This window comes from Nothobranchius furzeri, chromosome 3 (genome assembly GCF_043380555.1).
Source record: "Nothobranchius furzeri strain GRZ-AD chromosome 3, NfurGRZ-RIMD1, whole genome shotgun sequence".
Classification (NCBI taxonomy): domain Eukaryota; kingdom Metazoa; phylum Chordata; class Actinopteri; order Cyprinodontiformes; family Nothobranchiidae; genus Nothobranchius; species Nothobranchius furzeri.
The window spans coordinates 92,833,695-92,845,025 of NC_091743.1; the positions used below are offsets into that span (position 1 = coordinate 92,833,695).

General features: G+C 42.6%; 1 pseudogene; it reads left to right on the forward strand.

The window, feature by feature from the left end:
• The first annotated feature begins 9,543 nt into the window (after positions 1–9,543).
• On the forward strand, positions 9,544–10,827 carry LOC139068943 (uncharacterized; annotated as a pseudogene).
• The last annotated feature ends 504 nt before the right edge of the window (positions 10,828–11,331 follow it).

Below are 11,331 nucleotides of genomic sequence, written 5' to 3' on the forward strand. Positions count from 1 at the left end.
CGGCAGCATACATGTCAGGACCCGACCCCCAAGGCCCCGCCCAGATCCCCACACGGGGCCGGCCACCCCCAAACCCCGAGCCCCCAGGCCCCCACCCAGACCCGCCCAGGGGCATTGCAGCCGCCAGGCAGTGACCCATGGCCGCCGCTAAGATCCCCAAGAGGCCCCACTCACAACCGCCCGCAGTCCACCCCCCGAGGCAACCCAAGCACCTCCAGAGGGGGGCAACGGCCCCCCAGTCCCAGACACCTCCAGTGAACCCACCTCCAGGGAACATCCGGATACTCCAAACTCAGACCCCCCACCCCCCCCCACCCACACCATCCCGCAGGACAACATCAACGGCCCCCCACCCTCGCTATGTGATGGAACCGATCAAAGGAGCCCAGAGAGATTCATCTGAAGTGGAAGCAGAGGCTATATCAAGTGCAATATGATCTAACAAAAGAGTTCTATACTGGTTAATGCAGAGACTTTCTCTATTTTTCCAATTCAAGAGGATAGTTTTCTTAGCGATGCATATGGCAGTCAGAACCACGTGAACCAAAGATGTTGCAATCGGGACATCGTCCAGCTTCCCCAATAAACAAAGAGAGGGGGAAGTTGGGATGTGACATTTCAGACATTTTGACAGATCCTCACATACTCTACCCCAAAATTCCTGGACAGGTGGGCAGGACCACAGTGCGTGAATGTAATTGTCAGGAATGTTGTTTGTGCAGTGTGTACAGGTGTCAGACGACACAAACCCCATCTTGAACATCCGATGACCTGTATAGTGTACTCTGTGTAGAATTTTGTACTGAATTAATTGTAAATTGGGGTGTCTGATCATTTTAAAAGTTTTTAAACAAGTTTGGGACCAGAAGTCCTGGTCAAAGCTAACTGATAGATCCACCTCCCATTTTTCAATAGGGATTGCAATTTTATCGTCTATTTTGGACAGTGTCTTATATACTTTGGACAGTAGTTTGGGGGGTTTGAGATTATAAAAGTCTAATACCCTTGGTGGTGTTTGTAATTCTATTTTATTGAGCTTAAATTTTTGTTTGACTACAGATTTAATTTGGTGATATTCTAAAAAGCTATTCTTATCCATTCCAAATTGGGAGACTATTTGATTAAATGGGATGAAGTCCAATCCTTCATCTATGTGTTCCAGGTATAGGATTCCTTTATTTTTCCAGTCCAGAAGGTTCATCATTTTATTGTTTTGCAAAATGTCAGGATTGTTCCAGATAGGTGTGCGTCTGCATGGTACTAGTGAAGACTCTGTCATTTTAAGATACTCCCACCATGCTGTCAGAGAGGTGCTGATACTAATACTTTTGAAGCTTTCATGTTATCTTATGCTTGAGCTAATAAATGGTAAGTCTGAAAGCTCTATCGTATTGCAAAGTGTCTGTTCTATATCTAACCAGGACTCGTCTAATGGGTTATCTTGCAACCATCTTGGTATATATTGCAGCCTGTTTGCTAAGAAATAATAATAAAAGTTGGGTAAATCCAGTCCTCCTCTGTCTTTGGTCTTCTGAAGCGTTTTTAAGCTAATTCGTGGAGGAATTTAGTAATTGAGGAGTCCAGAGATTTAAACCAGTCAGCTGGTGGTTTGTTTGGGATCATCGAGAATAAGTAATTTATTCTGGGTAAGACTATCATTTTAATTGTAGCAACTCTCCCCATGAGTGATATTGGTAAGGATTTCCATCTTGCAAGATCATCTTCCACTTTCCTTAAAAGTGGGATGTAGTTTAGTTTGGTTAGATCTGCTAACTTGGGAGAGATATTAATTCCCAGGTATGTGATATTCCCTGACTCCAATTGTGTATTAAGCAAATTGACAAATGAGAAATTAATTGGTAGAACTGTGGATTTTAACCAGTTTATAGAGTAATCTGAAACTCTTGAAAAAGAGTTTATCAGTTCTATTGCTTGGGAGAGAGAGGATTGAGAATTCTGGAGAAAGAGTAAAACATCATCTGCATAAAGACTGATCTTATGTTCTATTTTCTTACACTTTATCCCTTTAATATCTGTTTTTTGCCTAATTGCTGCTGCTAGTGGTTCGATAAAGATAGCAAAAAGTGAGGGGGAGAGTGGGCATCCCTGCCTGGTCCCCCTCTGAAGACAGAAGCTAGCTGATATTTGGTCGTTCGTCCTGACACGTGCTGTTGGTGAACTGTATAATGTTTGTAGCCAGTTTATGAAGAAGTTCCCAAAACCAAATTTATGTAAAGTTGCAAATAAGAACTTCCAGTTAACTCTATCAAAAGCTTTTTCTGCATCTAGAGATAATATACTAGTTTCTATGTTTCTACTGTAAGAGAAATCTATCAAATTAAGTAATCTACGTGAGTTTGTGGATGACTGTCTACCTTTAATGAAACCAGTTTGGTCAGGGTGTATTATGAAGGGGGTTACCTTCTCTAATCCTTTGGCCAGGGCTTTACAAATTATTTTGAGATCAACATTAATAAGAGAAATTGGGGGATAGCTGGTTGGAAATGCTGGGTCTTTGCCTGGTTTTAACAAGAGACTAATATTGGCTGAATTCATGTTTGGCTGTAATCTGCCGCTCTCTTCGATTTCCCTCACCATTCTGAAAATGTTGGAGCCAGAATGATCCAGAATTCTTTGTAGAATTCTACTGGGAACCCGTCTGGACCTGGAGCTTTCCTATTTGTCATGGATTTAAGGGCTTCCTGGAGCTCCGCTGATGTTAGTGGCGAGTCCAGGACTGTAACTTGGCTGTCTGATAATTTAGGAAGTGTTATCCTGTCAAGGAACTCATTGATCTCATTATCTGATGGGTTTATCTGTGGTGAGTACAAAGTTTGGTAAAAATCTCTGAAGGTGTTGTTTATTCTTTCAGGGTCAATAACTATATTCCCGGTTGAGTCTTTAACAGCAGATATGGTAGTTTTCTCTTTATTTATTTTTAAATGGCTAGCTAAGAATTTACCTGATTTATTACTATGTTTGAAGTTTTCTATTCGTAGTCTTTGTGCTAAAAATTGTGTCTTTTTGTCAATAATTCCATTAAGTTCTAATCTAGCTTTACGTAATTTGCTCATTGACTCTTCTTCTGTGGATGCCTCTAAAGACTTGATGATTTCCTCTAACTCCTGAATACGTTTGTTTTCTGTTTTTTTCCTATGTGATGAGAAAGAGATTATTTTACCTCTCATCACTGCCTTTCCTGCCTCCCAAAGAATAGGTGCTGATGTTCCAGGCAGGTCATTATGTTCTAAATATAAAGCCCACTCCTTTTTAAAAAATTCTATAAAACCTTCGTCTTTAAGCAGTGATGTATTAAACCTCCAGGTTTTGCTTGGTGGGATTGTCTTCTTATTTACCAGAGTTAAAGAAACCGGAGCATGGTCGCTGACAACTATGGGGTGTATCTCAGTGTCTGAAATGTCAGCCAACAATGAGCTGCTGACTAGAAAATAATCCAAACGTGAGTGAGAGTGATGCACGTGCGAAAAAAAAGTATACTCTCTACGGTTAGGATGAAGAGATCGCCATGCATCACAAAGCCCATAATATCTCATGTACTGTTTAACTATGTTAGTGGATTGCCAATTGCGCTGAGTCCCAGCTGTACTGAGCCTGTCTGTTTAGGAATTCATCCAAAAATTAAAATCACCTCCAAGTATAAGTGGACAGTCCAAGTGTTCGGAGAGTACAGAGAAAAAATTATGAAAGAATGGAGGGTCATCAATATTTGGACAGTATATGCTGATGATACATAAGCGTTGGTTCTGTACAGATAATTTTAACATTATAAATCTACCCTCTGGATCAGAAACTGTGTCCAATACTGTGAAATTGATGTTTTTGTGTATTAAAATAGCTACACCTCTTTGCCTAGAGTTATAGCAGGCAGAGAACATGCTGGGAAACTCAGGTGTCTTAAGTTCATCTGCGGATGTGGCAGATTTATGAGTCTCTTGTAACAATATTACGTCTGCTTGCACTGTCTTTAACTGATCAAAAATTTTTAATCTCTTCTCTCTAGAGCCAATCCCATGTACGTTCCATGAGACAAACCTTAGTGCACCCATAGATGTGTGTGTGAGTAGCTAAAATATGACGCCTTCATGTGAATAGGATGGAATAAGTATATAAATGTATAAATAGTATGTTAATAAATAACAAAAAAAGTAAATAATAATAATAATAATAATAATAAATAATAAAGATTCAACAGTGTTTGTGGTTGTATTATTTGACGCATAAATTATGATATTGTGCTATGAATTTAATATATCTGTGTGTGTGTGTGTGTGTGTGTGTGTGTGTGTGTGTGTGTGTGTGCGTGTGTGTGTGCATGTGTGTGTGCGTGTGCTGTGTTTGTGCGTGTGCGTGTGTGTGCGTGTGTGTGTGTGTGTGTGTGTGTGTGTGTGTCGAGTCTGACGCAGTGTTGGAAAGTTGTGTGGTTGTGCCATACAGGTGTAAAGGAACAGAACCAAGTAAAGAGGAAGGGAAAGTACAGATACAGGTTAAAAAAGAAGAAAGAACTAAAAAGAAGGGGTGATGGGGTGTGAAGTGGTGAAGAACAGGTGATCTTGTCATCTAGAAAACAGATTTAGCAGCTGTTTAATCCTGACGTGATCAAACCCAGTGAATCCTGATAAGAATAATAAATGTCTGACCTGATGTTGGGCTAATACAGCCAGTCAGTCACTCCTCGCTCCTTGTAAAGTTTATTGTCCACATAAAGCTTATCCACCGAGATGACAGCTCTCTTCCCATCCTGGATAAACTTTTTACGCAGCGGAAAGAGGACCCGGCGTCGATCCAGAATCTACTTCGGGAACTGAACATTCACGCTGAAATCTTTTCCTTTGAGCTCTCTTCCGTGACTTTTAACAAGATCCTTCTGCTTAAAATGTTCAAATTTAGCCACGATGGGACGAGGTCTTCTGCTGTCCACTCGTCTAGCTCCAAGGCGATGTACCCGGTGAAATGTGATGTTTTTTATCGTTTCTTCTGGAATCTTCATTTCTGTCTGGAGAAAGTTCTTGATTGTATGTTCGCAGTTCTCAGCCCCTCCCGTCTGCTCCGGCAGACCTGCGAACACCAGATTATCCCTCATGCTGCGGGCCTGAAGGTCCAAAACCGTCTCCTTCAGAGTCTTGTTGTCCTGGGTGATCCGCGTCATTCCCTCTTCCAGGGAAGAAACGGACTCCCGCAGAGACGCGTTCTCAGCAGCGAGCCGCTCAACCTGCTCCTGGCTGAACTCCAGAGATGTTCGGAGGTTCTGAAACTCCTGGTGAAGAACCTTGAGCAGATGAAGTCGCCCCTCAAATCCCAGCCGTTTATCAATAGAATCTAATAATTCTAATATGTCCTTACGGGGGGATGAGGCCTCAGGCGAGTCCTGAGGACGGCTCCTCTTGGTCCCAGTAGGTGTTTCAGCCTCAGCTGCTGATTTCTTCGGACCCATGACGAATAACTCAAAAACTTTGTCAATATAATTTAGTAAACTTTCTGATTTTTCTTCACTTACCTCCAGATTGAGTGAGTTATACTTACCAGATTATTTTTTGCGTTGTCAGTAAATAAATTAGGCGAAAATGTGTCTTAATTGTTTGTGGATGTTTGTTAACGAGCTGCCATCAGCTTCAAATGCTGCCGTGTATCCGGTGATCGGCCGTCAGCGCATGCTCACACCTCTCTTATAGAGTATTAACGTGGGCCTGCCTCTGTGAGGTTCTGTGTGTGTGTGTGGATCCTCACCTCTTCTCCTCAGGTGTGACAGGCAGACTGCACCAGGTGCCATCAATCAGAGGCTATTAAGGTGGAGCACTGAAAAGCAGGCCGGAGGAGGAAAGCAGATGCCAAGGCTTGATGGAATACAAAGTCAAGCACTGAGGGTGTGTTGTGGGGTGGTTAAAACGACCCCAGTTCCGGCGTTACAAGTTTTAGTTGGGGAGATGCCGCTGGACTTGAGGAGGGAACAGTTGACTGTCAATTATTGGGTCAATCTGAAAGCTCAGAATGACTTACATCCAAACAAGGACTTAGTGGAGTTGGGTTGGGAAGGGGAAGAGGTAGTTGGGGGTTTTGGGCTGTTCAGTTGGAGGTTTGCACGGGAGCTGGGTGTAGGGGTGATTGACGTTGGTGGTGTTGGGGGGGGTGTTAGGTAGTCCGCCTTGGGGTTTGGGGGTCGTAAGGGTTGACTGGCACTTGCTGGAGATTAAGAACAAGTTGAGAGGTGTGATGAGTTGGGAAGTGGAGTTTTTGGAGTATGTGAATGGTGGTTACGAACAGTATTTGAGGGTTTTTACGGATGGGTCTAAGGATCTTGGTCTTGGGAGTTCTGGGTTTGCATTTGTGGTTCCAAGTTATGGCTATAGTGAGAGTTACGGGATGCAAGGGTTATTGTCCATGTATACAGTGGAAATGTTGGCATTGTTATGGGCACTGGAATGGGTAGGGAGGAATATGCATAAGAATACATTAATTTGCTCTGATTCTAAATCAGTGTTGCAGAGTTTGGAGAGTAGGAATACAAGTCATCCGGATATTTTGGACAGGATCCTGAGGCAGTATTCACAGATTGAACAACAAGGAAGATCAGTGATCTGTTTGTGGGTGCCAGGGCATGTGGGTATACAGGGTAATGAAGAAGCGTGTTATGACCTCTGTGTTCCTGAGCTCCATTTAAAACCACCGCACCATGGACAGCTCCTCTCTCCAACCCGCTGAGACAGCTGATCAGCACCATGGAGAGAGGCACGCTGAGACGCACCTTTCTGCCGGCCTGCTGACACCAGCTGGGGACAATCAGTGCTCATCAGGACTTCTTATAAAGGAAGACGAGATGCGAGACAGAGAGTGTGCGGGACGGAAAAGACAAAAAGCGAAGAGAGCGCTTGAGAGGGTCCAGAAGGAGCAAGAACGCAGAGCGGAAGAGGAGTCCCGTCACAGAGTTCGGGAGTTCAGAAGAAGGAGCGCAGAGCGAACAGAGAAGCAAAGCAGTGTAAAGAAGCGGTGTTCCGGAAGAGAGTTGCAGCCGGAGATCGTGGAGACAAGTCACAGAAACGATCCGTGGATTACAGGAACAAGAGACGACAGGAAAAAGGCAACACGGGGATCTTTTCCTGGAGGAGAACCATCCGCTCAGAGAGAGAGAGAGACCAAGAGAGCGGGAGAGCGTGAGACGCCGGCCACGTTAGGAGCAGCACGGGACCGAAAGGAGGACAACATACCCAAGGGAGGGGATTATACGAGTGTGGGGCCTTGCCCAGAGCTTTAGTTATATTTTTAAGAGACTGGTTTAAACAGACCTCTGGCTTTATTATTTTCAAGGACAAGTTTTCACCTGCCAGAGATACTTTTAGTTAAATAAACTCCTTTTGACTTTTTTATGGTCCTCGTGTTTGCTCCCACCACACTTGTGTTTCCCCTCTTGGTAATCCTAGGCCTGAGGGGTGTAACATAATGGGGGCTCGTCCGGGATTTTGCAGTAATACTGTTTAAATTTAGCCCGAGACTTTAGTAATAATAATAACCTACAGTTGTGTGGAGTTTGGAACTCATGTTTTGAAGGTTTAAAGACTTATTGAAATTATTGAATTAACGTGCTGTTCTCTCCTCTTGTGTCATTATGACTAGTTTGTCAGAGATATTGGAAGCTCCCTCACGGGAGGTGATCGAGGGATGTCGGAAAAGCAATTTCGAGGAATTGGCTGCACACCTCGGCCTCCGTGGTGCCAGAGCAATGCTTAAACCGGACTTGAGAGCGGCTGTGATCCAGGAAATGGAGAAATGTGGTTTGCTGATTCCTCCTGCTGTCAGTGAGACTGATTTACTGCAGGTGGTGGGACATTCGGAGGAGCCCGAACCGGCCAAACCACCTGGGGATTCCCCCAGTGAACCTGTATTAAATAGGATGTAGGTTATTGGATCAGCATTACTGCAGCAAAGCTATGAGTCTGACTTGGTTCAAGGGGAATGACAGCACACATTTATCACAAGGCTCTGCAAATTAGCATGCTATCAAGGACCCAGCAGCTAGCGCCTGCTCCTAGGGCACCTGAGTTGTTGTTGCGCATTGAGTGAAGGCATTATCACTGGCCTGACTTGGCACTCTGATACAGGTTAGGGCTAATCATCCTTTGCAGGAGAATCAATAGCCAGAGCAATTCAGCTGGAAAGAGCAGGACAGGAGACAGAGAAGAAAGCAAAGAGAGGAGAGGTGGATTAAAAAGGATTGATCAGAAGGTGGTGTTTAGGCACATGAGTTAGGATGTGTGTTTGCACATTTAGTTAACAAATGGTTGAGAATTTTGCTAAAATACATTGCTTTCAGTTTATTTATATACTATTAACTTATATAAACATCTGTTTAAATTGACTTATTTTATCAAGTGTGAAACAGGTCATATAAAGTGTTGTTTTTGCTCTCTCACTTTAAACACAACACTGAATAATGCCTCTGGTGTCAGAATCCTGCTTCTGTTTCACAACATATATGTTTAAACTAAAGTCTGTTTAGTTTTTCATGAGCTTTATCATTATCTTAGCTTTTATGCATCCATAAAAATAATTTTCATTACAATTGACACTATGTAGGCACGCATCTGCAATAGCTCCACCCACTGGTGGCAATAATGAAGTTCATAAACTCCCATAAAGGGTTTTGAATTGAAGAACTTTGAATAATGAAACTTTTTAATTGCTAAAAAAAATTCATTGTTATGGTGGTTTAAACTTTTGTACAGTTGATTTATTTATTTATTACATTTTTTCTTATGCTGATCTTATAGTGTGCTATTGAGGTATTTTTTTCAACTCTGTATCTTACTTCCTATTTTATTTTGTTTCGTCTGCCCTTTGCTTTCCTTCCGATTAAGCTTAAATAGAAAACACTGATCATGTAATGTCTTTCTCAAGATAAATGTGCGTTTTATTTCTGTTATCTCAAATCATCTGTTTTCAATTAATCCATCCATCCATCAAGTTTGTTTATAGAGCACTTTCCACAGCCCGGGAAGGTGAACAAAGCGTTCCACAAAAAATAAAAAAACAAAGACAAAAATGTATAAAAATTAAAACAACTAATATAGTAATAAGAAACAAAGCTAAGAACTTTAAGACCAAATGCCAAAAGGACGAGGCTACAAAAATGCAAACTAAGAACAGTAAAATCACGACAACTAGTTAGATGATAAAACTAGTTTCAAAACATTAATGTTACCCAGTAAAAAGTGTTATTGACAAAAAGCTTGTCGGAAAAGTTGGGTTTTTAGTTCACTTTTGAAATGGAGCAGGTATGATGCGCCTTACCGCCAGGTGCAGCCAATCCTGGTGGTAAGGCGTTTCCTGTTTCCTGTTTTCAGTGTTGCACTCCGTGTAGCTGTTTGGGGCTCGCTAAAGCTGATTTAATTTCTCTGTACTTGGATATCTCTGAGTTATTGTAGCACAAAAGTACGCTAAAACACACATTTTCTGTTGTTCCACCTAGCTTTTAGGGAACCATTTGAGTTTGCACGCAGTTTCTTTGGTACTGAACAGTTTGCTCATCCAGTTAGCTTAGCCTCAGCACGGCTATGGCTACTTCTGTCTCTGCTTCTCCGTCTCCTATCTCTTGCTCTCTGTGTCAGATGTTTAGTTACTCCTCTGCCTCCTTTAGTGATAATGGTACGTGTAATAAATGTAGCATTTTTGTAGCTTTGGAGGCGAGGGTGTCAGAATTGGAGTCCCGGCTCCGTGCTGTTGAAAAGCCCGTAAACAGCCGTAGCTACTTAGCTAGCGCGGGGCTAACTAAGTCAGAACCACCCCGTAGCGATCCTCCAGCAGATCCCGAGCAGCCGGGACCTCAGGCCGGCTGGGTGACGGTACGCAGGAAGCATAGAACCCAGCCCGTGGGCCACCACCAACCCATCCACGTTTCTAATAGATTTTCCCCGCTCAGTGACGCACCCACTGACAAGCCGACTCTGATCATTGGCAGCTCCATAGTCAGAAACGTGGCATTAGAGACTCCAGCAACCATAGTTAAATGTTTGCCTGGGGCTAGAGCGGGCGACATTAAATCTTATCTGAAACTGCTGGCTAAGGATAAGCGTAAATACAGTAAGATTGTTATTCACGCTGGCGGTAACGACACCCGGTTACGCCAATCGGAGGTCACTAGGTCACTAAAATGAATGTTGCTTCTGTGTTTAAGTTTGCCAAAAGAATGTCGAACTCCGTAATTTTCTCTGCCCCCCTACCTGATCGGACCAGTGACGACATGTTTAGCCGCATGCTGTCCTTCAACCGCTGGCTGTCTAGGTAGTGTCCTGAAAACAACGTGGGCTACATTGATAATTGGAAAACTTTTTGGGAAAAAACTGGTCTGATGCGGAGAGATGGTATCCATCCCTCTTTGGATGGTGCAGCTCTTCTTTCTAGGAACATGGCCAGTTTTATTAGTCCTCCATGACTACCCAGGGTCCAGACCAGGAAGCAGAGTCATAGTTTAACCCACCCCTCTGCAGCTTCTGTACTGTTACCCACCCACTACCCCATAGAGACAGTGTCCTGCCCACGGCCAAAATCACACAGATTAAATATCAGGCTTAATAAAGCAAATCATGGAAATTTCATAAATATTAGAACAAATTCAACTGAGCAGAAAACTAGAAAAATTAAATGTGGGTTGTTGAGATCAATTTTTTCTAAGACTTTGTTAGTTAATGACTTGATTTGTGATAATCAGATCTCTTTGCTCTCTCTCACAGAATCCTGGCTGCAGCAAGAGGACTATGTTAGCTTAAACGAGTCGACTCCTTCAAATTATTTAAATCATCATATTGCTCGAAGTACAGGGCGAGGAGGAGGAGTAGCAATCATTTTTCATTCAGACTTATTAATCAGTCCCTTACAGATTAATAGTTACAGTTCGTTTGACCATCTTATTCTTAGTTTTCCTAATCCAGATTACAAAACTGTAAAACCACTCTTGTTTGTATTTTTGTATCGTCCACCAGGCCCTTACTCTGAGTTTTTGGATCAGATCTCTGAATTTTTATCTGATTTGGTGCTAAATACTGATAAGGTCATTGTAGTGGGGGATTTCAACATTCATGTGGACATTGAAAATGATATTCTCAATGTAGCCTTTAGTAATGTCTTAGACTCAATTGGTTTCACTCAAAGAATACATAGCTCCACCCACTCCTGCCATCATACATTGGACCTTGTGCTGACTTATGGCATTGAGTGTGAGGAAATAACAATCTTTCCACATAATCCAGTCCTCTCGGACCACTTTCTGATAACCTTTGAGTTTTTTATAACTGAGTTCTCGAGACATGAAAGTAAATTTCACTA